The sequence below is a fragment of the Rhinoderma darwinii genome, chromosome 5, assembly GCF_050947455.1.
Source record: "Rhinoderma darwinii isolate aRhiDar2 chromosome 5, aRhiDar2.hap1, whole genome shotgun sequence".
In the NCBI taxonomy this organism is placed as follows: Eukaryota; Metazoa; Chordata; class Amphibia; order Anura; family Rhinodermatidae; genus Rhinoderma; species Rhinoderma darwinii.
The window spans coordinates 214128657-214156318 of record NC_134691.1 but is presented as its reverse complement, the minus strand read 5'-3'; the positions used below and the strand labels follow the sequence as shown (position 1 = coordinate 214156318).

Genomic DNA, 27662 nt, shown 5'->3' with positions numbered 1-27662 from the left:
TAAAGAGCTGCACCTGAGCCAGCCACTGATTGATGCAGCACCACAGTCAAATAGTGGAGTGGAGTGGAGTAGGGGAACAGCAAACAGCCATTAAAGCAGCCAGCCGCCTACCCGCCACAATGGACCTACCTGTGTACACTAGGTGGATGTGATGGAATGTACTGTCGTCCCTACATTTCAAGAAGAAGTAAGAATTGCAGTTGCAACAAACCCTTGCTTGCCTACAAAGAGAGCAGCAATTTGGATTTGTTACTATGTTACCTGGAAGAATAACAAACTGTGCAAGGATGGAGGTTGTAGGAGCAAAGAGAAGTTGTCTGTAAAGTTGGTGGATGCCTATTTTCCATTTTGCAGTCCCTTGTCTCCCTCTTGTGGCCTCCTGGAGGCAAATAAATGTGCAAAAAAAAGACAGCCTGGCGGCCGGCTGTTGCAGTGTTGCCCTCTCAGGCAACACTGAGTGACTGACTGAGCCTCACAGTCTTATATAAAGTTCAGACGGAACTTTGCACGTGTCATAGTGGAGCCCTCAGGATTCCAGAGCCAGCTTTCTGACATCATAATGGGGCCTGCCTCAGAGATAAAAGCCTGGGCCCAGGCAGTGTTGTTCAGTGCTGCTCAGCAGGCAGCACAGGACTGGATTAAAGCTGATACAAGGTGTGAAGGAACAAGGGGTGGCTGTGGGCATGCACTTGCTGCCGCTGCCAGTGTTTATCTGCATGGCAGGAGGGCATTTGGGCGTTGCCAGGAAGGCGTTTTTATGTAGATTCCTCCTCTTTCAGCACTGCATTGTGGTGCAAGCAAAAGAAGCAAATCCTGTCTGGCTTCCTCTCCGGCCTTTATTCACCTCCCGCTTAGTAGCTGTAAATGTGTGTGAGCCTGCAGGGCCCCATGGAATTGCCTAGGAGTAGGCTGAATCGCTGCAAGGGGTGAACAGCAGTATGGGACAGGCTCGGGCAAGGCAAGGGCCGCTCGGGTTATCGCTTCTCGGCCTTTTGGCTAAGATCAAGTGTAGTATCTGTTCTTATCAGTCCTTGTAAGGATAGATAGCTCGGAGAACCACTGGGGGCTATAAACACTAGCTTAGCGATCCAAGAGCGTTCCAGACGAAGCCGGCGACGAACTGCGGAGAAGAACCAGCGAAGACGACGATCCAGAAGGGAGAAGCCGCCATCGGGGAAGAAGCTCCGGGAGATCGCTGCCGGGAAGAAGAAGGAGAACTTCGGAGAAGAGCCGCTGCTGAAGGGGATCTTCGAAGAAGCTCGGCCGCAGAAGAAGAAGCTCGACGAGGAACCGCTGCGGAAGAAATTTCGTGGAAGAACCTCGGCCAGCAAGGAGAAGATTTGCATAGCTCCGCCCCCTTCGGGAAAGAGCTATCGAAGATCCTCCCCAAGCGACAGGAACAGCTGGAAGAAGCCATGGCCTCAACCAGCAACCCTGCCACCCGGAAGGAGAAGGCTGATGGACCAGGAGAGCAGACCCAGGCCAGGACATCTCCTCCTGAAGCCTCCTCAAGCCAACAGGCCACCAGGAAGCCGAACCAGGCTGCTCCAACCCTGGAGCCCTGGATGAAGCAGACGGTGGCCCTGAAGCTGAAGGAGGTGGACGGGAGAGTGCCGGACATGACGGAAGAAGTGTTCTGCCAGAAGATGCTCCTGGACCAGGGCTTCGCTAAGCCGGAGACCATCAGCATCCAGGCCTTCATGACCGGGATGTTCTTCGTGACCTTCGCTTCGATCAACATCTGCAGAAGGTACTGGGAGATGGTGAAAGCGGCGAGGCCTGAATCCCCTTTCTCTCGCTTTGTGGGCAACTGCCCTGTCCAAAGAGAGGAAAGGCGGGTGACGGTCTCAATGCGGAACCCACACACCCCCGGCAAAGACATCACCACGCTCCTGAAGCGGTTCTGCACAGTGGTGAGGGAACCCACCCACATCCTGAACGGACTCGGCTTCTGGACTGGCAAGTGGTCGGTAATCGTCCGACTGAACAAGGATTCGAGCGCGGAAGACGGCCTCCAGCACCTGCCCCAGTCATTCTCGCTGGGCAACTCCTACGGCCTCATCTACTACCCGGACATGCCGCAGATCTGCAGGAGATGCAGCAAGAAGGGTCATTCGGTGAAGGACTGCAAGGAGGACGCCTGCAAGAACTGCCGGGTAACAGGACACGAGACCAAAGACTGCCCGAAACGGACAATGTGCAACCTCTGCGGACAAGCAGCCCACTCCTACAAGGACTGCCCGAAGAGGGATCGATCCTGGGCAACTGTAGCGGCGAAAGCCCCGGCCAGAGGGAACCCCGCCCCAGCCAGAGCTCCAGCGGCGCAGAAGACCGGGAATAAGAAGGATGGTAAGAAGACGACAGTCCCTCCCCCCACTCTCCCGGCCCTCCCTCGCCCTACCCCTCCCACCCTCCCTCGCCCAGCCCTCCCCACCCCCCCGTCCCCAACCCCTGTCACCCCCACTGAGGCTCTCACCTTCTCCTACCCACCCATCTCAGTGGTCCTGTCACCTGCACCTCTCCCAACCCAGCCTCCCTTCTCCCCAGCTCCAGCAGCACTAACATCTTCCCCTCCAGCTGCTGGAGCCCTCTCCCTGGAGGATTTTCCCCCTCTTGTCTCCTCAGGCGCCATCCAGAGGAAGAGAAAGGTGAGGGACAGCCCAGCGGCTGAGTCCTCAAAGCGACAAGTCGTGGAAATCTGCGAAGATTCCCTTGCGCAGCAGGAGGAAATGGAGCAGATGGTGGAGGAACTCGTGTCTGAACCTGAGGTCATCGACTTCACAACAGACATCCAGGTGGCTACAATCCTGGAACAATTTCTGTCAGAGGGCCTGCTGGATCTTTCGGACCCGCCAGGCGAGGAGGATCCGCCCGACCGGACTGGTAACTAAGGTGTATCGTTTGCACTAACCTTCTTTATTCTCCCCCATGGCTGCTAAACTTAACATCTTTAGCCTCAATGTGAGGAGTGTTAGAGATAGGACTAGATGTCAGATGGTGCTAACTTTTCTTTCCAAGCAGTCGAGTGATGTATTTATGCTGCAGGAATGTACTCTCCCCTCTTCCAGGTCATACCATCATCTGGCCAGGCAGTGGACCCATGGCCCGTCCTACTGGTCTGGTGGGGGCGACTGTAAGTCTGCAGGGGTTGCCATCCTGATTAGGGGAAGCGTATTTACTGTTGACTCTGTCCAGGAGCTCGCCTGTGGCCGCTTGTTGGTCGTAGACGGTTCCTGGGCGGGAGAGCCGATTAGGCTCATCAACGTATACGCTCCCCCTATGAAGGCTGAGCGCCTGGAACTATTCCAGACCCTGCGGACCCAGCTCGCCACCACTAGGGCAGTGGTGATGGCCGGGGACTTCAACTGCCCCATCGAAGAGGATGGACGAAGTTCCGGCACTTCAATCAAACTGGATGTCAGTTCCAAACTGCTTATCGAGATGGTAACCGAAGCATCCTTGCAGGACGTTGTGGGCTCCATGGGGATCGGCTCTGTGAACTATTCATGGAGCCGACCCGATGGCTCACTTCGTTCTCGGATTGACTTTGTGTTCACCTCCCGGGCAGTCAAGCAGCATGGGCACTCCATGGTCCCCTGCTTCTTCTCTGACCACAGGGCCATTCTCTTCCAGGGTGCCATCGGCCACGGTTTTCCTCCCGGCCCTGGCTCCTGGAAGCTGAATTGTGCCCTGCTGGAAAGAGAGGAGGTACTGGCGGAACTTAGAGACGCCTATATTGTTTGGAGGAATGATAAAGTTTTCTTTGACAAAACCTGTGACTGGTGGGAATATGTTAAAGTTGAATTTCGTTGTTTCTTTCAGGCAAAAAGTCGTCAACAGGCGTGTGAGAGGAAGAGAGACTTCAGAGAGATGCAGCGTCAGCTGCGATCCCTGCAAGACCTCCTTCAATGCGGCTGGGACGTCAGGAAGGAGCTGGAGGAAGCCAAAAAGGGCCTGAAAAGGCACTTTGAGGAGGAATCCAAGCGAATTGTCTTTCGTTCCAAGGTGGAGAACCTGGAGAAGGGTGAGAAATGTAACTCGTTCTTTTTCAGGAAACTCCATGCCGGCCACACGCCCCTGAAGGAACTCCGAGATGAGACCGGAAACATGCATTCTGGGAAGAAGGAGGTGATGGGAGTCGTCACAGACTACTACCGAAGCCTCTACTCCCGGAAAACCACTGACCCCGAAGCCGCCGATAAATTCCTGTCAGGTATCACTAATCATCTTGATCCTGCAGGTACGGAGGCTATGGATGTACCCCTGACGGTGGAGGAACTGCTCTCTGCCGCTAAATCCTTCAGACCCGGCAGGACCCCGGGCAGTGATGGTCTCCCAGCAGAGCTCTATGTAGCGCTGGGGGACTTGATCTGTCCGGACCTGCTGGAGCTCTATGAGGAGATGGTGGTGGAGGGTAGAATGCCACCGTCCTTGAGAGAAGGCATGATCACGATCTTGTATAAGCGGAAGGGGGAGAGATGTGACCTGAAAAACTGGCGTCCCATCTCTCTCCTGAACGTGGACTACAAGATCCTCGCCAAAGTATTGGCCAACAGACTGAAGGTTGTCATCGGACGGATCATCGGATCGGACCAAACCTGCGGCATTCCTGGCCGTAGGGTGGCCGACAGTCTTGCCCTGGTGAGGGACACGGTGCATTACATGCAAAGCCGCCGTACACACGCGGCCCTGGTCAGTCTGGATCAGGAGAAGGCTTTTGACCGGGTCTCTCACGAATTCATGGGTAAGGCTCTGCGTAGGCTGCGGCTTGGCAGGTTGTTCTGTTTGTATGTTAACCTGATGTATTGCGACATTTACAGCTCGGTGCTGGTGAACGGCTGGAAGACTGACCCCTTTCCTGTATCGTCGGGGGTTAGACAAGGCTGTCCTCTTTCACCTCTCCTTTTTGTTTGTGTTATAGAGCTCTTCGCAGAGGCTATCCGGCAGAATGGAGAGATCAGAGGGATCACCGCACCAGGTCCAGGACACTTCGAGGTCAAATGCTCGCTGTACATGGACGACGTGACCGTCTTCTGCGCTGACCAGAGTTCGGTGACTGCACTCGTCCAGACCTGCGAGGAGTTCGGACGCGCTTCAGGGGCAAAAGTCAACTGCGGGAAGTCGGAAGCCATGCTCTTCGGAAAGTGGTACCTGCCTTCTCCTGCCTCCTTCCCGTTTACTATCAAGCCGGACTTCATCAAAATTCTGGGAGTCTGGTTCGGTAAGGAAGGTGCAGCCCTAAAGTCGTGGGAAGAACGCTTGGCCAAAGTCAACCAAAGGATCGGACTGTGGAGCCTCAGACAACTCACTATTGAGGGCAAAGCAATGGTCCTGCGTAACGAAGTCTTGCCTGTGCTACAATACACTGCACAGGCATGGCCCCCTCTTGCCACCGTCTCGAGGGCCATTACCAGGACTGTGTTTCGCTTCATCTGGGGCTCGAAAATGGACAGAGTAAAGCGGACTGTTATGTACAAGGAGCCCCGCAAAGGTGGGAAGGGTATACCCGACATTCCCACTCTGCTGCGGATCGCTTTTGTATGTGACTGTGTTCGTAGGACTCTGAGGACAGCAAACGGCTCTGCGGGCAAGGCCATGTCCCGCTACTTCCTCCTTCCCCTCTGGCGAGGTTTTGGCTGGGACAAGTGGGACAGCTCCTTCCCTTACAACTGGCACGCTCCCTGGTTCTACGGAGATGTCGTCCGGTTCGTGAGGGAGCATCAACTGGAGGGTCTTAAGCCCGACTTGTGGAAACCTAAGACGATCCACAAGCACATCAGAGCAAAGGACTCACTGGAGTCTGTTCCAGGGCTTCATGCCGACACGTTGGAGACTGTTTGGACTAACGTGTCATCTGGCAGGTTGACCAACGGGCACAAGGACATTTCATGGATGGCCATCCAGGGAGGACTGCCTCTTAGGTCATTCATGCATGCCCGCAACCTGTGCAAGACCCGGTACTGCCCCAGGTGCCCCTTCACGGAGGAAACATCTTTGCACATTTTCTGGCAGTGCCCCTTTGCACAGGGTCTGTTGAAAGCCTTGGAACATGAACTCAAGGACTCAGTACCCAGGAACAGACTGTCGTACCGCTCGGTACTTTATGGACTATTTCCTGGGAATACCACGGATGGAGCAATCCAGGAAGCCTGGCGCCTTATGAACTGCTTTAAGGACGCTATATGGTTTGCCAGGAACCGTCTGATTTTGCGGAGAGAGAGTGTGTCCGTCCAGGACTGCCGCAGGCTGATCCACAGCCTGCTCAGAGACTATTCCACCTGGGACAGCCCGGACGTCGATGAGGAAGAGGACTGATACTCCCCTTCCCCCCACTCTCCCTTCTTGTGTGTTGTCTTTCAATAAAGCTTCGGGCCTGTGATTTCCCCCTTTCCTATCCCCTCCTACCCACTCCCCTATCCCATCACTTGTCTGTAATGCTTTGTTGTTTGGCGTTAGTGAATGCAAGAATGTTAGTGTAGCATGTGGTGTAATGTATAGCATAGGCTAGCCTGTACTGTGTATTATACTGTCATGTTATGTTTGACGACTGTTATTATTTATTATTTACTGCTTCATGGCTTGCGCTGCGTCGCAGTAATGTTTGTATGATGACGATTGATTGTCAATAAAGCAATTTTCAATCAAAAATCTGTTCTTATCAGTTTAATATCTGATACGTCCCCTATCTGGGGACCATATATTAAATGGATTTTTAGAACAGGGAGATGGAAATAGAGCTTGCTCTGTCCACTCCACGCATTGACCTGGTATTGCAGTATTTCCAGGACCGGTGCACCCTTCCCTTATGTGTTGACTAAAATCAGATTCCAAAAGTGTTTTTTCTCTTTGCCATTGTTTCTGTCTTTCTGAAGGGATCTCCCCTTTTAATCCCATTATTTCAACACCTGTTGGACAATGCATTTGTACAGTCATGTGTGATAATGAGCTCATTTATTAAATGCAATTAATGAATACATTGCCACCTCTTGTTGTGTGTGTGTGTGTGTGTGTCTTCTGTGTTTCTGTGTTTCCGGCATTTCACATTGGAACAGCTCATTCACCTTCCTTGTCTTCTCTCCGCCCTCCCTCCCTCCCTCCTAGGTAAGTTAAAGAGCTGCACCTGAGCCAGCCACTGATTGATGCAGCACCACAGTCAAATAGTGGAGTGGAGTGGAGTAGGGGAACAGCAAACAGCCATTAAAGCAGCCAGCCGCCTACCCGCCACAATGGACCTACCTGTGTACACTAGGTGGATGTGATGGAATGTACTGTCGTCCCTACATTTCAAGAAGAAGTAAGAATTGCAGTTGCAACAAACCCTTGCTTGCCTACAAAGAGAGCAGCAATTTGGATTTGTTACTATGTTACCTGGAAGAATAACAAACTGTGCAAGGATGGAGGTTGTAGGAGCAAAGAGAAGTTGTCTGTAAAGTTGGTGGATGCCTATTTTCCATTTTGCAGTCCCTTGTCTCCCTCTTGTGGCCTCCTGGAGGCAAATAAATGTGCAAAAAAAAGACAGCCTGGCGGCCGGCTGTTGCAGTGTTGCCCTCTCAGGCAACACTGAGTGACTGACTGAGCCTCACAGTCTTATATAAAGTTCAGACGGAACTTTGCACGTGTCATAGTGGAGCCCTCAGGATTCCAGAGCCAGCTTTCTGACATCATAATGGGGCCTGCCTCAGAGATAAAAGCCTGGGCCCAGGCAGTGTTGTTCAGTGCTGCTCAGCAGGCAGCACAGGACTGGATTAAAGCTGATACAAGGTGTGAAGGAACAAGGGGTGGCTGTGGGCATGCACTTGCTGCCGCTGCCAGTGTTTATCTGCATGGCAGGAGGGCATTTGGGCGTTGCCAGGAAGGCGTTTTTATGTAGATTCCTCCTCTTTCAGCACTGCATTGTGGTGCAAGCAAAAGAAGCAAATCCTGTCTGGCTTCCTCTCCGGCCTTTATTCACCTCCCGCTTAGTAGCTGTAAATGTGTGTGAGCCTGCAGGGCCCCATGGAATTGCCTAGGAGTAGGCTGAATCGCTGCAAGGGGTGAACAGCAGTATGGGACAGGCTCGGGCAAGGCAAGGGCCGCTCGGGTTATCGCTTCTCGGCCTTTTGGCTAAGATCAAGTGTAGTATCTGTTCTTATCAGTTTAATATCTGATACGTCCCCTATCTGGGGACCATATATTAAATGGATTTTTAGAACAGGGAGATGGAAATAGAGCTTGCTCTGTCCACTCCACGCATTGACCTGGTATTGCAGTATTTCCAGGACCGGTGCACCCTTCCCTTATGTGTTGACTAAAATCAGATTCCAAAAGTGTTTTTTCTCTTTGCCATTGTTTCTGTCTTTCTGAAGGGATCTCCCCTTTTAATCCCATTATTTCAACACCTGTTGGACAATGCATTTGTACAGTCATGTGTGATAATGAGCTCATTTATTAAATGCAATTAATGAATACATTGCCACCTCTTGTTGTGTGTGTGTGTGTGTGTGTCTTCTGTGTTTCTGTGTTTCCGGCATTTCACATTGGAACAGCTCATTCACCTTCCTTGTCTTCTCTCCGCCCTCCCTCCCTCCCTCCTAGGTAAGTTAAAGAGCTGCACCTGAGCCAGCCACTGATTGATGCAGCACCACAGTCAAATAGTGGAGTGGAGTGGAGTAGGGGAACAGCAAACAGCCATTAAAGCAGCCAGCCGCCTACCCGCCACAATGGACCTACCTGTGTACACTAGGTGGATGTGATGGAATGTACTGTCGTCCCTACATTTCAAGAAGAAGTAAGAATTGCAGTTGCAACAAACCCTTGCTTGCCTACAAAGAGAGCAGCAATTTGGATTTGTTACTATGTTACCTGGAAGAATAACAAACTGTGCAAGGATGGAGGTTGTAGGAGCAAAGAGAAGTTGTCTGTAAAGTTGGTGGATGCCTATTTTCCATTTTGCAGTCCCTTGTCTCCCTCTTGTGGCCTCCTGGAGGCAAATAAATGTGCAAAAAAAAGACAGCCTGGCGGCCGGCTGTTGCAGTGTTGCCCTCTCAGGCAACACTGAGTGACTGACTGAGCCTCACAGTCTTATATAAAGTTCAGACGGAACTTTGCACGTGTCATAGTGGAGCCCTCAGGATTCCAGAGCCAGCTTTCTGACATCATAATGGGGCCTGCCTCAGAGATAAAAGCCTGGGCCCAGGCAGTGTTGTTCAGTGCTGCTCAGCAGGCAGCACAGGACTGGATTAAAGCTGATACAAGGTGTGAAGGAACAAGGGGTGGCTGTGGGCATGCACTTGCTGCCGCTGCCAGTGTTTATCTGCATGGCAGGAGGGCATTTGGGCGTTGCCAGGAAGGCGTTTTTATGTAGATTCCTCCTCTTTCAGCACTGCATTGTGGTGCAAGCAAAAGAAGCAAATCCTGTCTGGCTTCCTCTCCGGCCTTTATTCACCTCCCGCTTAGTAGCTGTAAATGTGTGTGAGCCTGCAGGGCCCCATGGAATTGCCTAGGAGTAGGCTGAATCGCTGCAAGGGGTGAACAGCAGTATGGGACAGGCTCGGGCAAGGCAAGGGCCGCTCGGGTTATCGCTTCTCGGCCTTTTGGCTAAGATCAAGTGTAGTATCTGTTCTTATCAGTCCTTGTAAGGATAGATAGCTCGGAGAACCACTGGGGGCTATAAACACTAGCTTAGCGATCCAAGAGCGTTCCAGACGAAGCCGGCGACGAACTGCGGAGAAGAACCAGCGAAGACGACGATCCAGAAGGGAGAAGCCGCCATCGAGGAAGAAGCTCCGGGAGATCGCTGCCGGGAAGAAGAAGGAGAACTTCGGAGAAGAGCCGCTGCTGAAGGGGATCTTCGAAGAAGCTCGGCCGCAGAAGAAGAAGCTCGACGAGGAACCGCTGCGGAAGAAATTTCGTGGAAGAACCTCGGCCAGCAAGGAGAAGATTTGCATAGCTCCGCCCCCTTCGGGAAAGAGCTATCGAAGATCCTCCCCAAGCGACAGGAACAGCTGGAAGAAGCCATGGCCTCAACCAGCAACCCTGCCACCCAGAAGGAGAAGGCAGATGGACCAGGTGAGCAGGCCCAGGCCAGGACATCTCCTCCTGAAGCCTCCTCAAGCCAACAGGCCACCAGGAAGCCGAACCAGGCTGCTCCAACCCTGGAGCCCTGGATGAAGCAGACGGTGGCCCTGAAGCTCAAGGAGGTGGACGGGAGAGTGCCGGACATGACGGAAGAAGTGTTCTGCCAGAAGATGCTCCTGGATCAGGGCTTCGCTAAGCCGGAGACCATCAGTATCCAGGCCTTCATGACCGGGATGTTCTTCGTGACCTTCGCTTCGATCAACATCTGCAGAAGGTACTGGGAGATGGTGAAAGCGGCGAGGCCTGAATCCCCTTTCTCTCGCTTTGTGGGCAACTGCCCTGTCCAAAGAGAGGAAAGGCGGGTGACGGTCTCAATGCGGAACCCACACACCCCCGGCAAAGACATCACCACGCTCCTGAAGCGGTTCTGCACAGTGGTGAGGGAACCCACCCACATCCTGAACGGACTCGGCTTCTGGACTGGCAAGTGGTCGGTAATCGTCCGACTGAACAAGGATTCGAGCGCGGAAGACGGCCTCCAGCACCTGCCCCAGTCATTCTCGCTGGGCAACTCCTACGGCCTCATCTACTACCCGGACATGCCGCAGATCTGCAGGAGATGCAGCAAGAAGGGTCATTCGGTGAAGGACTGCAAGGAGGACGCCTGCAAGAACTGCCGGGTAACAGGACACGAGACCAAAGACTGCCCGAAACGGACAATGTGCAACCTCTGCGGACAAGCAGCCCACTCTTACAAGGACTGCCCGAAGAGGGATCGATCCTGGGCAACTGTAGCAGCGAAAGCTCCAGCCAGAGGGAACCCCGCCCCAGCCAGAGCTCCAGCGGCACAGAAGACCGGGAAAAAGAAGGATGGTAAGAAGACGACAGTCCCTCCCCCCCCTCTCCCGGCCCTCCCTCGCCCTACCCTTCCCACCCTCCCTCGCCCGGCCCTCCCCACCCCCCCGTCCCCAACCCCTGTCACCCCCACTGAGGCTCTCACCTTCTCCTACCCACCCATCTCAGTGGTCCTGTCACCTGCACCTCTCCCAACCCAGCCTCCCTTCTCCCCAGCTCCAGCAGCACTAACATCTTCCCCTCCAGCTGCTGGAGTCCTCTCCCTGGAGGATTTTCCCCCTCTTGTCTCCTCAGGTGCCATCCAGAGGAAGAGAAAGGTGAGGGACAGCCCAGCTGCTGAGTCCTCAAAGAGACAAGTCGTGGAAATCTGCGAAGATTCCCTTGCGCAGCAGGAGGAAATGGAGCAGATGGTGGAGGAACTCGTGTCTGAACCTGAGGTCATCGACTTCACAACAGACATCCAGGTGGCTACAATCCTGGAACAATTTTTGTCAGAGGGCCTGCTGGATCTTCCGGACCCGCCAGGCTCCAGAGAGGAGGATCCGCCCGACCGGACTGGTAACTAAGGTGTATCGTTTGCACTAACCTTCTTTATTCTCCCCCATGGCTGCTAAACTTAACATCTTTAGCCTCAATGTGAGGAGTGTTAGAGATAGGACTAGATGTCAGATGGTGCTAACTTTTCTTTCCAAGCAGTCGAGTGATGTATTTATGCTCCAGGAATGTACTCTCCCCTCTTCCAGGTCATACCATCATCTGGCCAGGCAGTGGACCCATGGCCCGTCCTACTGGTCTGGTGGGGGCGACTGTAAGTCTGCAGGGGTTGCCATCCTGATTAGGGGAAGCGTATTTACTGTTGACTCTGTCCAGGAGCTCGTCTGCGGCCGCTTGTTGGTCGTAGACGGTTCCTGGGCGGGAGAGCCGATTAGGCTCATCAACGTGTACGCTCCCCCTATGAAGGCTGAGCGCCTGGAACTATTCCAGACCCTGCGGACCCAGCTCGCCACCACTAGGGCAGTGGTGATGGCCGGGGACTTCAACTGCCCCATCGAAGAGGATGGACGAAGTTCCGGCACTTCAATCAAGCTGGATGTCAGTTCCAAACTGCTTATCGAGATGGTAACCGAAGCATCCTTGCAGGACGTTGTGGGCTCCATGGGGATCGGCTCTGTGAACTATTCATGGAGCCGACCCGATGGCTCACTTCGTTCTCGGATTGACTTTGTGTTCACCTCCCGGGCAGTCAAGCAGCATGGGCACTCCATGGTCCCCTGCTTCTTCTCTGACCACAGGGCCATTCTCTTCCAGGGTGCCATCGGCCACGGTTTTCCTCCCGGCCCTGGCTCCTGGAAGCTGAATTGTGCCCTGCTGGAAAGAGAAGAGGTACTGGCGGAACTTAGAGACGCCTATATTGTTTGGAGGAATGATAAAGTTTTCTTTGACAAAACCTGTGACTGGTGGGAATATGTTAAAGTTGAATTTCGTTGTTTCTTTCAGGCAAAAAGTCGTCAACAGGCGTGTGAGAGGAAGAGAGACTTCAGAGAGATGCAGCGTCAGCTGCGATCCCTGCAAGACCTCCTTCAATGCGGCTGGGACGTCAGGAAGGAGCTGGAGGAAGCCAAAAAGGGCCTGAAAAGGCACTTTGAGGAGGAATCCAAGCGAATTGTCTTTCGTTCCAAGGTGGAGAACCTGGAGAAGGGTGAGAAATGTAACTCGTTCTTTTTCAGGAAACTCCATGCCGGCCACACGCCCCTGAAGGAACTCCGAGATGAGACCGGAAACATGCATTCTGGGAAGAAGGAGGTGATGGGAGTCGTCACAGACTACTACCGAAGCCTCTACTCCCGGAAAACCACTGACCCCGAAGCCGCCGATAAATTCCTGTCAGGTATCACTAATCATCTTGATCCTGCAGGTACGGAGGCTATGGACGTACCCCTGACGGTGGAGGAACTGCTCTCTGCCGCTAAATCCTTCAGACCCGGCAGGACCCCGGGCAGTGATGGTCTCCCAGCAGAGCTCTATGTAGCGCTGGGGGACTTGATCTGTCCGGACCTGCTGGAGCTCTATGAGGAGATGGTGGTGGAGGGTAGAATGCCACCGTCCTTGAGAGAAGGCATGATCACGATCTTGTATAAGCGGAAGGGGGAGAGATGTGACCTGAAAAACTGGCGTCCCATCTCTCTCCTGAACGTGGACTACAAGATCCTCGCCAAAGTATTGACCAACAGACTGAAGGTTGTCATCGGACAGATCATCGGATCGGACCAAACCTGCGGCATTCCTGGCCGTAGGGTGGCCGACAGTCTTGCCCTGGTGAGGGACACGGTGCATTACATGCAAAGCCGCCGTACACACGCGGCCCTGGTCAGTCTGGATCAGGAGAAGGCTTTTGACCGGGTCTCTCACGAATTCATGGGTAAGGCTCTGCGTAGGCTGCGGCTTGGCAGGTTGTTCTGTTTGTATGTTAACCTGATGTATTGCGACATTTACAGCTCGGTGCTGGTGAACGGCTGGAAGACTGACCCCTTTCCTGTATCGTCGGGGGTTAGACAAGGCTGTCCTCTTTCACCTCTCCTTTTTGTTTGTGTTATAGAGCTCTTCGCAGAGGCTATCCGGCAGAATGGAGAGATCAGAGGGATCACCGCACCAGGTCCAGGACACTTCGAGGTCAAATGCTCGCTGTACATGGACGACGTGACCGTCTTCTGCGCTGACCAGAGTTCGGTGACTGCACTCGTCCAGACCTGTGAGGAGTTCGGACGCGCTTCAGGGGCAAAAGTCAACTGCGGGAAGTCGGAAGCCATGCTCTTCGGAAAGTGGTACCTGCCTTCTCCTGCCTCCTTCCCGTTTACTATCAAGCCGGACTTCATCAAAATTCTGGGAGTCTGGTTCGGTAAGGAAGGTGCAGCCCTAAAGTCGTGGGAAGAACGCTTGGCCAAAGTCAACCAAAGGATCGGACTGTGGAGCCTCAGACAACTCACTATTGAGGGCAAAGCAATGGTCCTGCGTAACGAAGTCTTGCCTGTGCTACAATACACTGCACAGGCATGGCCCCCTCTTGCAACGGTCTCGAGGGCCATTACCAGGACTGTGTTTCGCTTCATCTGGGGCTCGAAAATGGACAGAGTAAAGCGGACTGTTATGTACAAGGAGCCCCGCAAAGGTGGGAAGGGTATACCCGACATTCCCACTCTGCTGCGGATCGCTTTTGTATGTGACTGTGTTCGTAGGACTCTGAGGACAGCAAACGGCTCTGCGGGCAAGGCCATGTCCCGCTACTTCCTCCTTCCCCTCTGGCGAGGTTTTGGCTGGGATAAGTGGGACAGCTCCTTCCCTTACAACTGGCACGCTCCCTGGTTCTACGGAGATGTCGTCCGGTTTGTGAGGGAGCATCAACTGGAGGGTCTTAAGCCCGACTTGTGGAAACCTAAGACGATCCACAAGCACATCAGAGCAAAGGACTCACTGGAGTTTGTTCCAGGGCTTCATGCCGACACGTTGGAGACTGTTTGGACTAACGTGTCATCTGGCAGGTTGACCAACGGGCACAAGGACATTTCATGGATGGCCATCCAGGGAGGACTGCCTCTTAGGTCATTCATGCATGCCCGCAACCTGTGCAAGACCCGGTACTGCCCCAGGTGCCCCTTCACGGAGGAAACATCTTTGCACATTTTCTGGCAGTGCCCCTTTGCACAGGGTCTGTTGAAAGCCTTGGAACACGAACTCAAGGACTCAGTTCCCAGGAACAGACTGTCGTACCGCTCGGTACTTTATGGACTATTTCCTGGGAATACCACGGATGGAGCAATCCAGGAAGCCTGGCGCCTTATGAACTGTTTTAAGGACGCTATATGGTTCGCCAGGAATCGTCTGATTTTGCGGAGAGAGAGTGTGTCCGTCCAGGACTGCCGCAGGCTGATCCACAGCCTGCTCAGAGACTATTCCACCTGGGACAGCCCGGACGTCGATGAGGAAGAGGACTGATACTCCCCTTCCCCCCACTCTCCCTTCTTGTGTGTTGTCTTTCAATAAAGCTTCGGGCCTGTGATTTCCCGCTTCCCTATCCCCTCCTACCCACTCCCCTATCCCATCACTTGTCTGTAATGCTTTGTTGTTTGGCTTTAGTGAATGCAAGAATGTTAGTGTAGCATGTGGTGTAATGTATAGCATAGGCTAGCCTGTACTGTGTATTATACTGTCATGTTATGTTTGACGACTGTTATTATTTATTATTTGCTGCTTCATGGCTCGCGCTGCGTCGCAGTAATGTTTGTATGATGACGATTGATTGTCAATAAAGCATTTTTCAATCAAAAAATCTGTTCTTATCAGTTTAATATCTGATACGTCCCCTATCTGGGGACCATATATTAAATGGATTTTTAGAACAGGGAGATGGAAATAGAGCTTGCTCTGTCCACTCCACGCATTGACCTGGTATTGCAGTATTTCCAGGACCGGTGCACCCTTCCCTTATGTGTTGACTAAAATCAGATTCCAAAAGTGTTTTTTCTCTTTGCCATTGTTTCTGTCTTTCTGAAGGGATCTCCCCTTTTAATCCCATTATTTCAACACCTGTTGGACAATGCATTTGTACAGTCATGTGTGATAATGAGCTCATTTATTAAATGCAATTAATGAATACATTGCCACCTCTTGTTGTGTGTGTGTGTGTGTGTGTCTTCTGTGTTTCTGTGTTTCCGGCATTTCACATTGGAACAGCTCATTCACCTTCCTTGTCTTCTCTCCGCCCTCCCTCCCTCCCTCCTAGGTAAGTTAAAGAGCTGCACCTGAGCCAGCCACTGATTGATGCAGCACCACAGTCAAATAGTGGAGTGGAGTGGAGTAGGGGAACAGCAAACAGCCATTAAAGCAGCCAGCCGCCTACCCGCCACAATGGACCTACCTGTGTACACTAGGTGGATGTGATGGAATGTACTGTCGTCCCTACATTTCAAGAAGAAGTAAGAATTGCAGTTGCAACAAACCCTTGCTTGCCTACAAAGAGAGCAGCAATTTGGATTTGTTACTATGTTACCTGGAAGAATAACAAACTGTGCAAGGATGGAGGTTGTAGGAGCAAAGAGAAGTTGTCTGTAAAGTTGGTGGATGCCTATTTTCCATTTTGCAGTCCCTTGTCTCCCTCTTGTGGCCTCCTGGAGGCAAATAAATGTGCAAAAAAAAGACAGCCTGGCGGCCGGCTGTTGCAGTGTTGCCCTCTCAGGCAACACTGAGTGACTGACTGAGCCTCACAGTCTTATATAAAGTTCAGACGGAACTTTGCACGTGTCATAGTGGAGCCCTCAGGATTCCAGAGCCAGCTTTCTGACATCATAATGGGGCCTGCCTCAGAGATAAAAGCCTGGGCCCAGGCAGTGTTGTTCAGTGCTGCTCAGCAGGCAGCACAGGACTGGATTAAAGCTGATACAAGGTGTGAAGGAACAAGGGGTGGCTGTGGGCATGCACTTGCTGCCGCTGCCAGTGTTTATCTGCATGGCAGGAGGGCATTTGGGCGTTGCCAGGAAGGCGTTTTTATGTAGATTCCTCCTCTTTCAGCACTGCATTGTGGTGCAAGCAAAAGAAGCAAATCCTGTCTGGCTTCCTCTCCGGCCTTTATTCACCTCCCGCTTAGTAGCTGTAAATGTGTGTGAGCCTGCAGGGCCCCATGGAATTGCCTAGGAGTAGGCTGAATCGCTGCAAGGGGTGAACAGCAGTATGGGACAGGCTCGGGCAAGGCAAGGGCCGCTCGGGTTATCGCTTCTCGGCCTTTTGGCTAAGATCAAGTGTAGTATCTGTTCTTATCAGTTTAATATCTGATACGTCCCCTATCTGGGGACCATATATTAAATGGATTTTTAGAACAGGGAGATGGAAATAGAGCTTGCTCTGTCCACTCCACGCATTGACCTGGTATTGCAGTATTTCCAGGACCGGTGCACCCTTCCCTTATGTGTTGACTAAAATCAGATTCCAAAAGTGTTTTTTCTCTTTGCCATTGTTTCTGTCTTTCTGAAGGGATCTCCCCTTTTAATCCCATTATTTCAACACCTGTTGGACAATGCATTTGTACAGTCATGTGTGATAATGAGCTCATTTATTAAATGCAATTAATGAATACATTGCCACCTCTTGTTGTGTGTGTGTGTGTGTGTGTCTTCTGTGTTTCTGTGTTTCCGGCATTTCACATTGGAACAGCTCATTCACCTTCCTTGTCTTCTCTCCGCCCTCCCTCCCTCCCTCCTAGGTAAGTTAAAGAGCTGCACCTGAGCCAGCCACTGATTGATGCAGCACCACAGTCAAATAGTGGAGTGGAGTGGAGTAGGGGAACAGCAAACAGCCATTAAAGCAGCCAGCCGCCTACCCGCCACAATGGACCTACCTGTGTACACTAGGTGGATGTGATGGAATGTACTGTCGTCCCTACATTTCAAGAAGAAGTAAGAATTGCAGTTGCAACAAACCCTTGCTTGCCTACAAAGAGAGCAGCAATTTGGATTTGTTACTATGTTACCTGGAAGAATAACAAACTGTGCAAGGATGGAGGTTGTAGGAGCAAAGAGAAGTTGTCTGTAAAGTTGGTGGATGCCTATTTTCCATTTTGCAGTCCCTTGTCTCCCTCTTGTGGCCTCCTGGAGGCAAATAAATGTGCAAAAAAAAGACAGCCTGGCGGCCGGCTGTTGCAGTGTTGCCCTCTCAGGCAACACTGAGTGACTGACTGAGCCTCACAGTCTTATATAAAGTTCAGACGGAACTTTGCACGTGTCATAGTGGAGCCCTCAGGATTCCAGAGCCAGCTTTCTGACATCATAATGGGGCCTGCCTCAGAGATAAAAGCCTGGGCCCAGGCAGTGTTGTTCAGTGCTGCTCAGCAGGCAGCACAGGACTGGATTAAAGCTGATACAAGGTGTGAAGGAACAAGGGGTGGCTGTGGGCATGCACTTGCTGCCGCTGCCAGTGTTTATCTGCATGGCAGGAGGGCATTTGGGCGTTGCCAGGAAGGCGTTTTTATGTAGATTCCTCCTCTTTCAGCACTGCATTGTGGTGCAAGCAAAAGAAGCAAATCCTGTCTGGCTTCCTCTCCGGCCTTTATTCACCTCCCGCTTAGTAGCTGTAAATGTGTGTGAGCCTGCAGGGCCCCATGGAATTGCCTAGGAGTAGGCTGAATCGCTGCAAGGGGTGAACAGCAGTATGGGACAGGCTCGGGCAAGGCAAGGGCCGCTCGGGTTATCGCTTCTCGGCCTTTTGGCTAAGATCAAGTGTAGTATCTGTTCTTATCAGTTTAATATCTGATACGTCCCCTATCTGGGGACCATATATTAAATGGATTTTTAGAACAGGGAGATGGAAATAGAGCTTGCTCTGTCCACTCCACGCATTGACCTGGTATTGCAGTATTTCCAGGACCGGTGCACCCTTCCCTTATGTGTTGACTAAAATCAGATTCCAAAAGTGTTTTTTCTCTTTGCCATTGTTTCTGTCTTTCTGAAGGGATCTCCCCTTTTAATCCCATTATTTCAACACCTGTTGGACAATGCATTTGTACAGTCATGTGTGATAATGAGCTCATTTATTAAATGCAATTAATGAATACATTGCCACCTCTTGTTGTGTGTGTGTGTGTGTGTGTCTTCTGTGTTTCTGTGTTTCCGGCATTTCACATTGGAACAGCTCATTCACCTTCCTTGTCTTCTCTCCGCCCTCCCTCCCTCCCTCCTAGGTAAGTTAAAGAGCTGCACCTGAGCCAGCCACTGATTGATGCAGCACCACAGTCAAATAGTGGAGTGGAGTGGAGTAGGGGAACAGCAAACAGCCATTAAAGCAGCCAGCCGCCTACCCGCCACAATGGACCTACCTGTGTACACTAGGTGGATGTGATGGAATGTACTGTCGTCCCTACATTTCAAGAAGAAGTAAGAATTGCAGTTGCAACAAACCCTTGCTTGCCTACAAAGAGAGCAGCAATTTGGATTTGTTACTATGTTACCTGGAAGAATAACAAACTGTGCAAGGATGGAGGTTGTAGGAGCAAAGAGAAGTTGTCTGTAAAGTTGGTGGATGCCTATTTTCCATTTTGCAGTCCCTTGTCTCCCTCTTGTGGCCTCCTGGAGGCAAATAAATGTGCAAAAAAAAGACAGCCTGGCGGCCGGCTGTTGCAGTGTTGCCCTCTCAGGCAACACTGAGTGACTGACTGAGCCTCACAGTCTTATATAAAGTTCAGACGGAACTTTGCACGTGTCATAGTGGAGCCCTCAGGATTCCAGAGCCAGCTTTCTGACATCATAATGGGGCCTGCCTCAGAGATAAAAGCCTGGGCCCAGGCAGTGTTGTTCAGTGCTGCTCAGCAGGCAGCACAGGACTGGATTAAAGCTGATACAAGGTGTGAAGGAACAAGGGGTGGCTGTGGGCATGCACTTGCTGCCGCTGCCAGTGTTTATCTGCATGGCAGGAGGGCATTTGGGCGTTGCCAGGAAGGCGTTTTTATGTAGATTCCTCCTCTTTCAGCACTGCATTGTGGTGCAAGCAAAAGAAGCAAATCCTGTCTGGCTTCCTCTCCGGCCTTTATTCACCTCCCGCTTAGTAGCTGTAAATGTGTGTGAGCCTGCAGGGCCCCATGGAATTGCCTAGGAGTAGGCTGAATCGCTGCAAGGGGTGAACAGCAGTATGGGACAGGCTCGGGCAAGGCAAGGGCCGCTCGGGTTATCGCTTCTCGGCCTTTTGGCTAAGATCAAGTGTAGTATCTGTTCTTATCAGTTTAATATCTGATACGTCCCCTATCTGGGGACCATATATTAAATGGATTTTTAGAACAGGGAGATGGAAATAGAGCTTGCTCTGTCCACTCCACGCATTGACCTGGTATTGCAGTATTTCCAGGACCGGTGCACCCTTCCCTTATGTGTTGACTAAAATCAGATTCCAAAAGTGTTTTTTCTCTTTGCCATTGTTTCTGTCTTTCTGAAGGGATCTCCCCTTTTAATCCCATTATTTCAACACCTGTTGGACAATGCATTTGTACAGTCATGTGTGATAATGAGCTCATTTATTAAATGCAATTAATGAATACATTGCCACCTCTTGTTGTGTGTGTGTGTGTGTGTGTCTTCTGTGTTTCTGTGTTTCCGGCATTTCACATTGGAACAGCTCATTCACCTTCCTTGTCTTCTCTCCGCCCTCCCTCCCTCCCTCCTAGGTAAGTTAAAGAGCTGCACCTGAGCCAGCCACTGATTGATGCAGCACCACAGTCAAATAGTGGAGTGGAGTGGAGTAGGGGAACAGCAAACAGCCATTAAAGCAGCCAGCCGCCTACCCGCCACAATGGACCTACCTGTGTACACTAGGTGGATGTGATGGAATGTACTGTCGTCCCTACATTTCAAGAAGAAGTAAGAATTGCAGTTGCAACAAACCCTTGCTTGCCTACAAAGAGAGCAGCAATTTGGATTTGTTACTATGTTACCTGGAAGAATAACAAACTGTGCAAGGATGGAGGTTGTAGGAGCAAAGAGAAGTTGTCTGTAAAGTTGGTGGATGCCTATTTTCCATTTTGCAGTCCCTTGTCTCCCTCTTGTGGCCTCCTGGAGGCAAATAAATGTGCAAAAAAAAGACAGCCTGGCGGCCGGCTGTTGCAGTGTTGCCCTCTCAGGCAACACTGAGTGACTGACTGAGCCTCACAGTCTTATATAAAGTTCAGACGGAACTTTGCACGTGTCATAGTGGAGCCCTCAGGATTCCAGAGCCAGCTTTCTGACATCATAATGGGGCCTGCCTCAGAGATAAAAGCCTGGGCCCAGGCAGTGTTGTTCAGTGCTGCTCAGCAGGCAGCACAGGACTGGATTAAAGCTGATACAAGGTGTGAAGGAACAAGGGGTGGCTGTGGGCATGCACTTGCTGCCGCTGCCAGTGTTTATCTGCATGGCAGGAGGGCATTTGGGCGTTGCCAGGAAGGCGTTTTTATGTAGATTCCTCCTCTTTCAGCACTGCATTGTGGTGCAAGCAAAAGAAGCAAATCCTGTCTGGCTTCCTCTCCGGCCTTTATTCACCTCCCGCTTAGTAGCTGTAAATGTGTGTGAGCCTGCAGGGCCCCATGGAATTGCCTAGGAGTAGGCTGAATCGCTGCAAGGGGTGAACAGCAGTATGGGACAGGCTCGGGCAAGGCAAGGGCCGCTCGGGTTATCGCTTCTCGGCCTTTTGGCTAAGATCAAGTGTAGTATCTGTTCTTATCAGTTTAATATCTGATACGTCCCCTATCTGGGGACCATATATTAAATGGATTTTTAGAACAGGGAGATGGAAATAGAGCTTGCTCTGTCCACTCCACGCATTGACCTGGTATTGCAGTATTTCCAGGACCGGTGCACCCTTCCCTTATGTGTTGACTAAAATCAGATTCCAAAAGTGTTTTTTCTCTTTGCCATTGTTTCTGTCTTTCTGAAGGGATCTCCCCTTTTAATCCCATTATTTCAACACCTGTTGGACAATGCATTTGTACAGTCATGTGTGATAATGAGCTCATTTATTAAATGCAATTAATGAATACATTGCCACCTCTTGTTGTGTGTGTGTGTGTGTGTGTCTTCTGTGTTTCTGTGTTTCCGGCATTTCACATTGGAACAGCTCATTCACCTTCCTTGTCTTCTCTCCGCCCTCCCTCCCTCCCTCCTAGGTAAGTTAAAGAGCTGCACCTGAGCCAGCCACTGATTGATGCAGCACCACAGTCAAATAGTGGAGTGGAGTGGAGTAGGGGAACAGCAAACAGCCATTAAAGCAGCCAGCCGCCTACCCGCCACAATGGACCTACCTGTGTACACTAGGTGGATGTGATGGAATGTACTGTCGTCCCTACATTTCAAGAAGAAGTAAGAATTGCAGTTGCAACAAACCCTTGCTTGCCTACAAAGAGAGCAGCAATTTGGATTTGTTACTATGTTACCTGGAAGAATAACAAACTGTGCAAGGATGGAGGTTGTAGGAGCAAAGAGAAGTTGTCTGTAAAGTTGGTGGATGCCTATTTTCCATTTTGCAGTCCCTTGTCTCCCTCTTGTGGCCTCCTGGAGGCAAATAAATGTGCAAAAAAAAGACAGCCTGGCGGCCGGCTGTTGCAGTGTTGCCCTCTCAGGCAACACTGAGTGACTGACTGAGCCTCACAGTCTTATATAAAGTTCAGACGGAACTTTGCACGTGTCATAGTGGAGCCCTCAGGATTCCAGAGCCAGCTTTCTGACATCATAATGGGGCCTGCCTCAGAGATAAAAGCCTGGGCCCAGGCAGTGTTGTTCAGTGCTGCTCAGCAGGCAGCACAGGACTGGATTAAAGCTGATACAAGGTGTGAAGGAACAAGGGGTGGCTGTGGGCATGCACTTGCTGCCGCTGCCAGTGTTTATCTGCATGGCAGGAGGGCATTTGGGCGTTGCCAGGAAGGCGTTTTTATGTAGATTCCTCCTCTTTCAGCACTGCATTGTGGTGCAAGCAAAAGAAGCAAATCCTGTCTGGCTTCCTCTCCGGCCTTTATTCACCTCCCGCTTAGTAGCTGTAAATGTGTGTGAGCCTGCAGGGCCCCATGGAATTGCCTAGGAGTAGGCTGAATCGCTGCAAGGGGTGAACAGCAGTATGGGACAGGCTCGGGCAAGGCAAGGGCCGCTCGGGTTATCGCTTCTCGGCCTTTTGGCTAAGATCAAGTGTAGTATCTGTTCTTATCAGTTTAATATCTGATACGTCCCCTATCTGGGGACCATATATTAAATGGATTTTTAGAACAGGGAGATGGAAATAGAGCTTGCTCTGTCCACTCCACGCATTGACCTGGTATTGCAGTATTTCCAGGACCGGTGCACCCTTCCCTTATGTGTTGACTAAAATCAGATTCCAAAAGTGTTTTTTCTCTTTGCCATTGTTTCTGTCTTTCTGAAGGGATCTCCCCTTTTAATCCCATTATTTCAACACCTGTTGGACAATGCATTTGTACAGTCATGTGTGATAATGAGCTCATTTATTAAATGCAATTAATGAATACATTGCCACCTCTTGTTGTGTGTGTGTGTGTGTGTGTCTTCTGTGTTTCTGTGTTTCCGGCATTTCACATTGGAACAGCTCATTCACCTTCCTTGTCTTCTCTCCGCCCTCCCTCCCTCCCTCCTAGGTAAGTTAAAGAGCTGCACCTGAGCCAGCCACTGATTGATGCAGCACCACAGTCAAATAGTGGAGTGGAGTGGAGTAGGGGAACAGCAAACAGCCATTAAAGCAGCCAGCCGCCTACCCGCCACAATGGACCTACCTGTGTACACTAGGTGGATGTGATGGAATGTACTGTCGTCCCTACATTTCAAGAAGAAGTAAGAATTGCAGTTGCAACAAACCCTTGCTTGCCTACAAAGAGAGCAGCAATTTGGATTTGTTACTATGTTACCTGGAAGAATAACAAACTGTGCAAGGATGGAGGTTGTAGGAGCAAAGAGAAGTTGTCTGTAAAGTTGGTGGATGCCTATTTTCCATTTTGCAGTCCCTTGTCTCCCTCTTGTGGCCTCCTGGAGGCAAATAAATGTGCAAAAAAAAGACAGCCTGGCGGCCGGCTGTTGCAGTGTTGCCCTCTCAGGCAACACTGAGTGACTGACTGAGCCTCACAGTCTTATATAAAGTTCAGACGGAACTTTGCACGTGTCATAGTGGAGCCCTCAGGATTCCAGAGCCAGCTTTCTGACATCATAATGGGGCCTGCCTCAGAGATAAAAGCCTGGGCCCAGGCAGTGTTGTTCAGTGCTGCTCAGCAGGCAGCACAGGACTGGATTAAAGCTGATACAAGGTGTGAAGGAACAAGGGGTGGCTGTGGGCATGCACTTGCTGCCGCTGCCAGTGTTTATCTGCATGGCAGGAGGGCATTTGGGCGTTGCCAGGAAGGCGTTTTTATGTAGATTCCTCCTCTTTCAGCACTGCATTGTGGTGCAAGCAAAAGAAGCAAATCCTGTCTGGCTTCCTCTCCGGCCTTTATTCACCTCCCGCTTAGTAGCTGTAAATGTGTGTGAGCCTGCAGGGCCCCATGGAATTGCCTAGGAGTAGGCTGAATCGCTGCAAGGGGTGAACAGCAGTATGGGACAGGCTCGGGCAAGGCAAGGGCCGCTCGGGTTATCGCTTCTCGGCCTTTTGGCTAAGATCAAGTGTAGTACCTGCTCAAGCTGAGGTTAGTAATCATCCCTGCCGGTGGTACGTGGGCCATCGTAGGGGGATGACAGAACGCCGAGGTGAGGGCAGGGAACCACAACGGTCATCGCTCTGGTGTACGCATTTGGTTTAAAGGTACCATTTGTAGGTGACCAGGCGACCGCCGGATCGAGGTCATTAGGCCGGGTAGTTTGGAAGCCCGAGTTGCTATGTGCCCCAGGGCTGGTGACCCTGGGGTGCCCTAACTCACTGGGGGTGGGATCCCACTGAGTGAAGGCACACTTGCACGCACTCTCTTTCACGCTATATGAGCACACACCTTTATTCTCCCGGCCTTCTGGCTGGGAGATGAGGAATTTTTTTATACCTGGCGGATGTCCAGGCTGTATCACAGCGCACATCCACTTATTTAATTTTGTTTTTCACTGTGTGTTTGTCACGTTTGTCACAAGGATTTTGGGATGCGGTGCCCTTTTGGGACCCTCCTGAGGTCTAGGGGGAAAATGTGTGGCCTTCTGGTTCCTTTTTCCCCTGCAACCCGGCCTCCCTTCTTCGGAGGGGAGGTGCAACTAGGATGCAGGCTCCTAGGTGGACACTGGGGTGGCAGCCCAGGTAGAAGCCTAGGAGTGTGTTTGGGTCTCCCTAAGCTTCGGCGAGGGGGGACCATCGATCCTTGATCCTCTAGGCCTATGGTTTGGAGGGTCAGGGAATGGTTATGCGGGGCCTCTCTCTTTTAAGAGAAGGGCTGCGATAGACCGCATCCTTGTGCACTTTTTGTGTGGCACCTCTGCACTTTTTATGCACTTGGGTGATAGAAAGCACGACTCGGGCTTTCAATAAAAAAAAAAAAAAAATCTGTTCTTATCAGTTTAATATCTGATACGTCCCCTATCTGGGGACCATATATTAAATGGATTTTTAGAACAGGGAGATGGAAATAGAGCTTGCTCTGTCCACTCCACGCATTGACCTGGTATTGCAGTATTTCCAGGACCGGTGCACCCTTCCCTTATGTGTTGACTAAAATCAGATTCCAAAAGTGTTTTTTCTCTTTGCCATTGTTTCTGTCTTTCTGAAGGGATCTCCCCTTTTAATCCCATTATTTCAACACCTGTTGGACAATGCATTTGTACAGTCATGTGTGATAATGAGCTCATTTATTAAATGCAATTAATGAATACATTGCCACCTCTTGTTGTGTGTGTGTGTGTGTGTGTCTTCTGTGTTTCTGTGTTTCCGGCATTTCACATTGGAACAGCTCATTCACCTTCCTTGTCTTCTCTCCGCCCTCCCTCCCTCCCTCCTAGGTAAGTTAAAGAGCTGCACCTGAGCCAGCCACTGATTGATGCAGCACCACAGTCAAATAGTGGAGTGGAGTGGAGTAGGGGAACAGCAAACAGCCATTAAAGCAGCCAGCCGCCTACCCGCCACAATGGACCTACCTGTGTACACTAGGTGGATGTGATGGAATGTACTGTCGTCCCTACATTTCAAGAAGAAGTAAGAATTGCAGTTGCAACAAACCCTTGCTTGCCTACAAAGAGAGCAGCAATTTGGATTTGTTACTATGTTACCTGGAAGAATAACAAACTGTGCAAGGATGGAGGTTGTAGGAGCAAAGAGAAGTTGTCTGTAAAGTTGGTGGATGCCTATTTTCCATTTTGCAGTCCCTTGTCTCCCTCTTGTGGCCTCCTGGAGGCAAATAAATGTGCAAAAAAAAGACAGCCTGGCGGCCGGCTGTTGCAGTGTTGCCCTCTCAGGCAACACTGAGTGACTGACTGAGCCTCACAGTCTTATATAAAGTTCAGACGGAACTTTGCACGTGTCATAGTGGAGCCCTCAGGATTCCAGAGCCAGCTTTCTGACATCATAATGGGGCCTGCCTCAGAGATAAAAGCCTGGGCCCAGGCAGTGTTGTTCAGTGCTGCTCAGCAGGCAGCACAGGACTGGATTAAAGCTGATACAAGGTGTGAAGGAACAAGGGGTGGCTGTGGGCATGCACTTGCTGCCGCTGCCAGTGTTTATCTGCATGGCAGGAGGGCATTTGGGCGTTGCCAGGAAGGCGTTTTTATGTAGATTCCTCCTCTTTCAGCACTGCATTGTGGTGCAAGCAAAAGAAGCAAATCCTGTCTGGCTTCCTCTCCGGCCTTTATTCACCTCCCGCTTAGTAGCTGTAAATGTGTGTGAGCCTGCAGGGCCCCATGGAATTGCCTAGGAGTAGGCTGAATCGCTGCAAGGGGTGAACAGCAGTATGGGACAGGCTCGGGCAAGGCAAGGGCCGCTCGGGTTATCGCTTCTCGGCCTTTTGGCTAAGATCAAGTGTAGTATCTGTTTTTATCAGTCCTTGTAAGGATAGATAGCTCGGAGAACCACTGGGGGCTATAAACACTAGCTTAGCGATCCAAGAGCGTTCCAGACGAAGCCGGCGACGAACTGCGGAGAAGAACCAGCGAAGACGACGATCCAGAAGGGAGAAGCCGCCATCGGGGAAGAAGCTCCGGGAGATCGCTGCCGGGAAGAAGAAGGAGAACTTCGGAGAAGAGCCGCTGCTGAAGGGGATCTTCGAAGAAGCTCGGCCGCAGAAGAAGAAGCTCGACGAGGAACCGCTGCGGAAGAAATTTCGTGGAAGAACCTCGGCCAGCAAGGAGAAGATTTGCATAGCTCCGCCCCCTTCGGGAAAGAGCTATCGAAGATCCTCCCCAAGCGACAGGAACAGCTGGAAGAAGCCATGGCCTCAACCAGCAACCCTGCCACCCAGAAGAAGAAGGCTGATGGACCAGGTGAGCCGACCCAGGCCAGGACATCTCCTCCTGAAGCCTCCTCAAGCCAACAGGCCACCAGGAAGCCGAACCAGGCTGCTCCAACCCTGGAGCCCTGGATGAAGCAGACGGTGGCCCTGAAGCTGAAGGAGGTGGACGGGAGAGTGCCGGACATGACGGAAGAAGTGTTCTGCCAGAAGATGCTCCTGGACCAGGGCTTCGCTAAGCCGGAGACCATCAGCATCCAGGCCTTCATGACCGGGATGTTCTTCGTGACCTTTGCTTCGATCAACATCTGCAGAAGGTACTGGGAGATGGTGAAAGCGGCGAGGCCTGAATCCCCTTTCTCTCGCTTTGTGGGCAACTGCCCTGTCCAAAGAGAGGAAAGGCGGGTGACGGTCTCAATGCGGAACCCACACACCCCCGGCAAAGACATCACCACGCTCCTGAAGCGGTTCTGCACAGTGGTGAGGGAACCCACCCACATCCTGAACGGACTCGGCTTCTGGACTGGCAAGTGGTCGGTAATCGTCCGACTGAACAAGGATTCGAGCGCGGAAGACGGCCTCCAGCACCTGCCCCAGTCATTCTCGCTGGGCAACTCCTACGGCCTCATCTACTACCCGGACATGCCGCAGATCTGCAGGAGATGCAGCAAGAAGGGTCATTCGGTGAAGGACTGCAAGGAGGACGCCTGCAAGAACTGCCGGGTAACAGGACACGAGACCAAAGACTGCCCGAAACGGACAATGTGCAACCTCTGCGGACAAGCAGCCCACTCTTACAAGGACTGCCCGAAGAGGGATCGATCCTGGGCAACTGTAGCGGCGAAAG

At 51.5% G+C, this 27662-nt stretch overlaps 8 non-coding genes and 5 pseudogenes across 8 annotated transcripts; all 13 read left to right on the top strand.

Annotated features, from left to right (window-relative positions):
* The first annotated feature begins 976 nt into the window (after positions 1–976).
* LOC142654498 (U2 spliceosomal RNA) lies at positions 977–1078 on the top strand (annotated as a pseudogene).
* A 5536-nt stretch (positions 1079–6614) lies between these two features.
* Positions 6615–6801, top strand: LOC142653876 (U2 spliceosomal RNA). Its single transcript, XR_012848727.1, has one exon. It is a non-coding gene; the product is annotated as a U2 spliceosomal RNA (small nuclear RNA).
* Positions 6802–8083: 1282 nt separating this feature from the next.
* On the top strand, positions 8084–8274 carry LOC142653367 (U2 spliceosomal RNA). Its single transcript, XR_012848302.1, has one exon. It is a non-coding gene; the product is annotated as a U2 spliceosomal RNA (small nuclear RNA).
* A 1282-nt stretch (positions 8275–9556) lies between these two features.
* Positions 9557–9658, top strand: LOC142654495 (U2 spliceosomal RNA; annotated as a pseudogene).
* A 5555-nt stretch (positions 9659–15213) lies between these two features.
* LOC142653743 (U2 spliceosomal RNA) lies at positions 15214–15388 on the top strand (annotated as a pseudogene).
* Positions 15389–16670: 1282 nt separating this feature from the next.
* On the top strand, positions 16671–16861 carry LOC142653366 (U2 spliceosomal RNA). Its single transcript, XR_012848301.1, has one exon. It is a non-coding gene; the product is annotated as a U2 spliceosomal RNA (small nuclear RNA).
* A 1282-nt stretch (positions 16862–18143) lies between these two features.
* LOC142653364 (U2 spliceosomal RNA) lies at positions 18144–18334 on the top strand. Its single transcript, XR_012848300.1, has one exon. It is a non-coding gene; the product is annotated as a U2 spliceosomal RNA (small nuclear RNA).
* A 1282-nt stretch (positions 18335–19616) lies between these two features.
* On the top strand, positions 19617–19807 carry LOC142653363 (U2 spliceosomal RNA). Its single transcript, XR_012848299.1, has one exon. It is a non-coding gene; the product is annotated as a U2 spliceosomal RNA (small nuclear RNA).
* A 1282-nt stretch (positions 19808–21089) lies between these two features.
* LOC142653362 (U2 spliceosomal RNA) lies at positions 21090–21280 on the top strand. The gene has a single exon (XR_012848298.1). It is a non-coding gene; the product is annotated as a U2 spliceosomal RNA (small nuclear RNA).
* Positions 21281–22562: 1282 nt separating this feature from the next.
* Positions 22563–22753, top strand: LOC142653361 (U2 spliceosomal RNA). The gene has a single exon (XR_012848297.1). It is a non-coding gene; the product is annotated as a U2 spliceosomal RNA (small nuclear RNA).
* Positions 22754–24035: 1282 nt separating this feature from the next.
* Positions 24036–24105, top strand: LOC142654682 (U2 spliceosomal RNA; annotated as a pseudogene).
* A 788-nt stretch (positions 24106–24893) lies between these two features.
* On the top strand, positions 24894–25076 carry LOC142654153 (U2 spliceosomal RNA). Its single transcript, XR_012848900.1, has one exon. It is a non-coding gene; the product is annotated as a U2 spliceosomal RNA (small nuclear RNA).
* A 1282-nt stretch (positions 25077–26358) lies between these two features.
* LOC142654562 (U2 spliceosomal RNA) lies at positions 26359–26460 on the top strand (annotated as a pseudogene).
* Positions 26461–27662: the final 1202 nt, after the last annotated feature.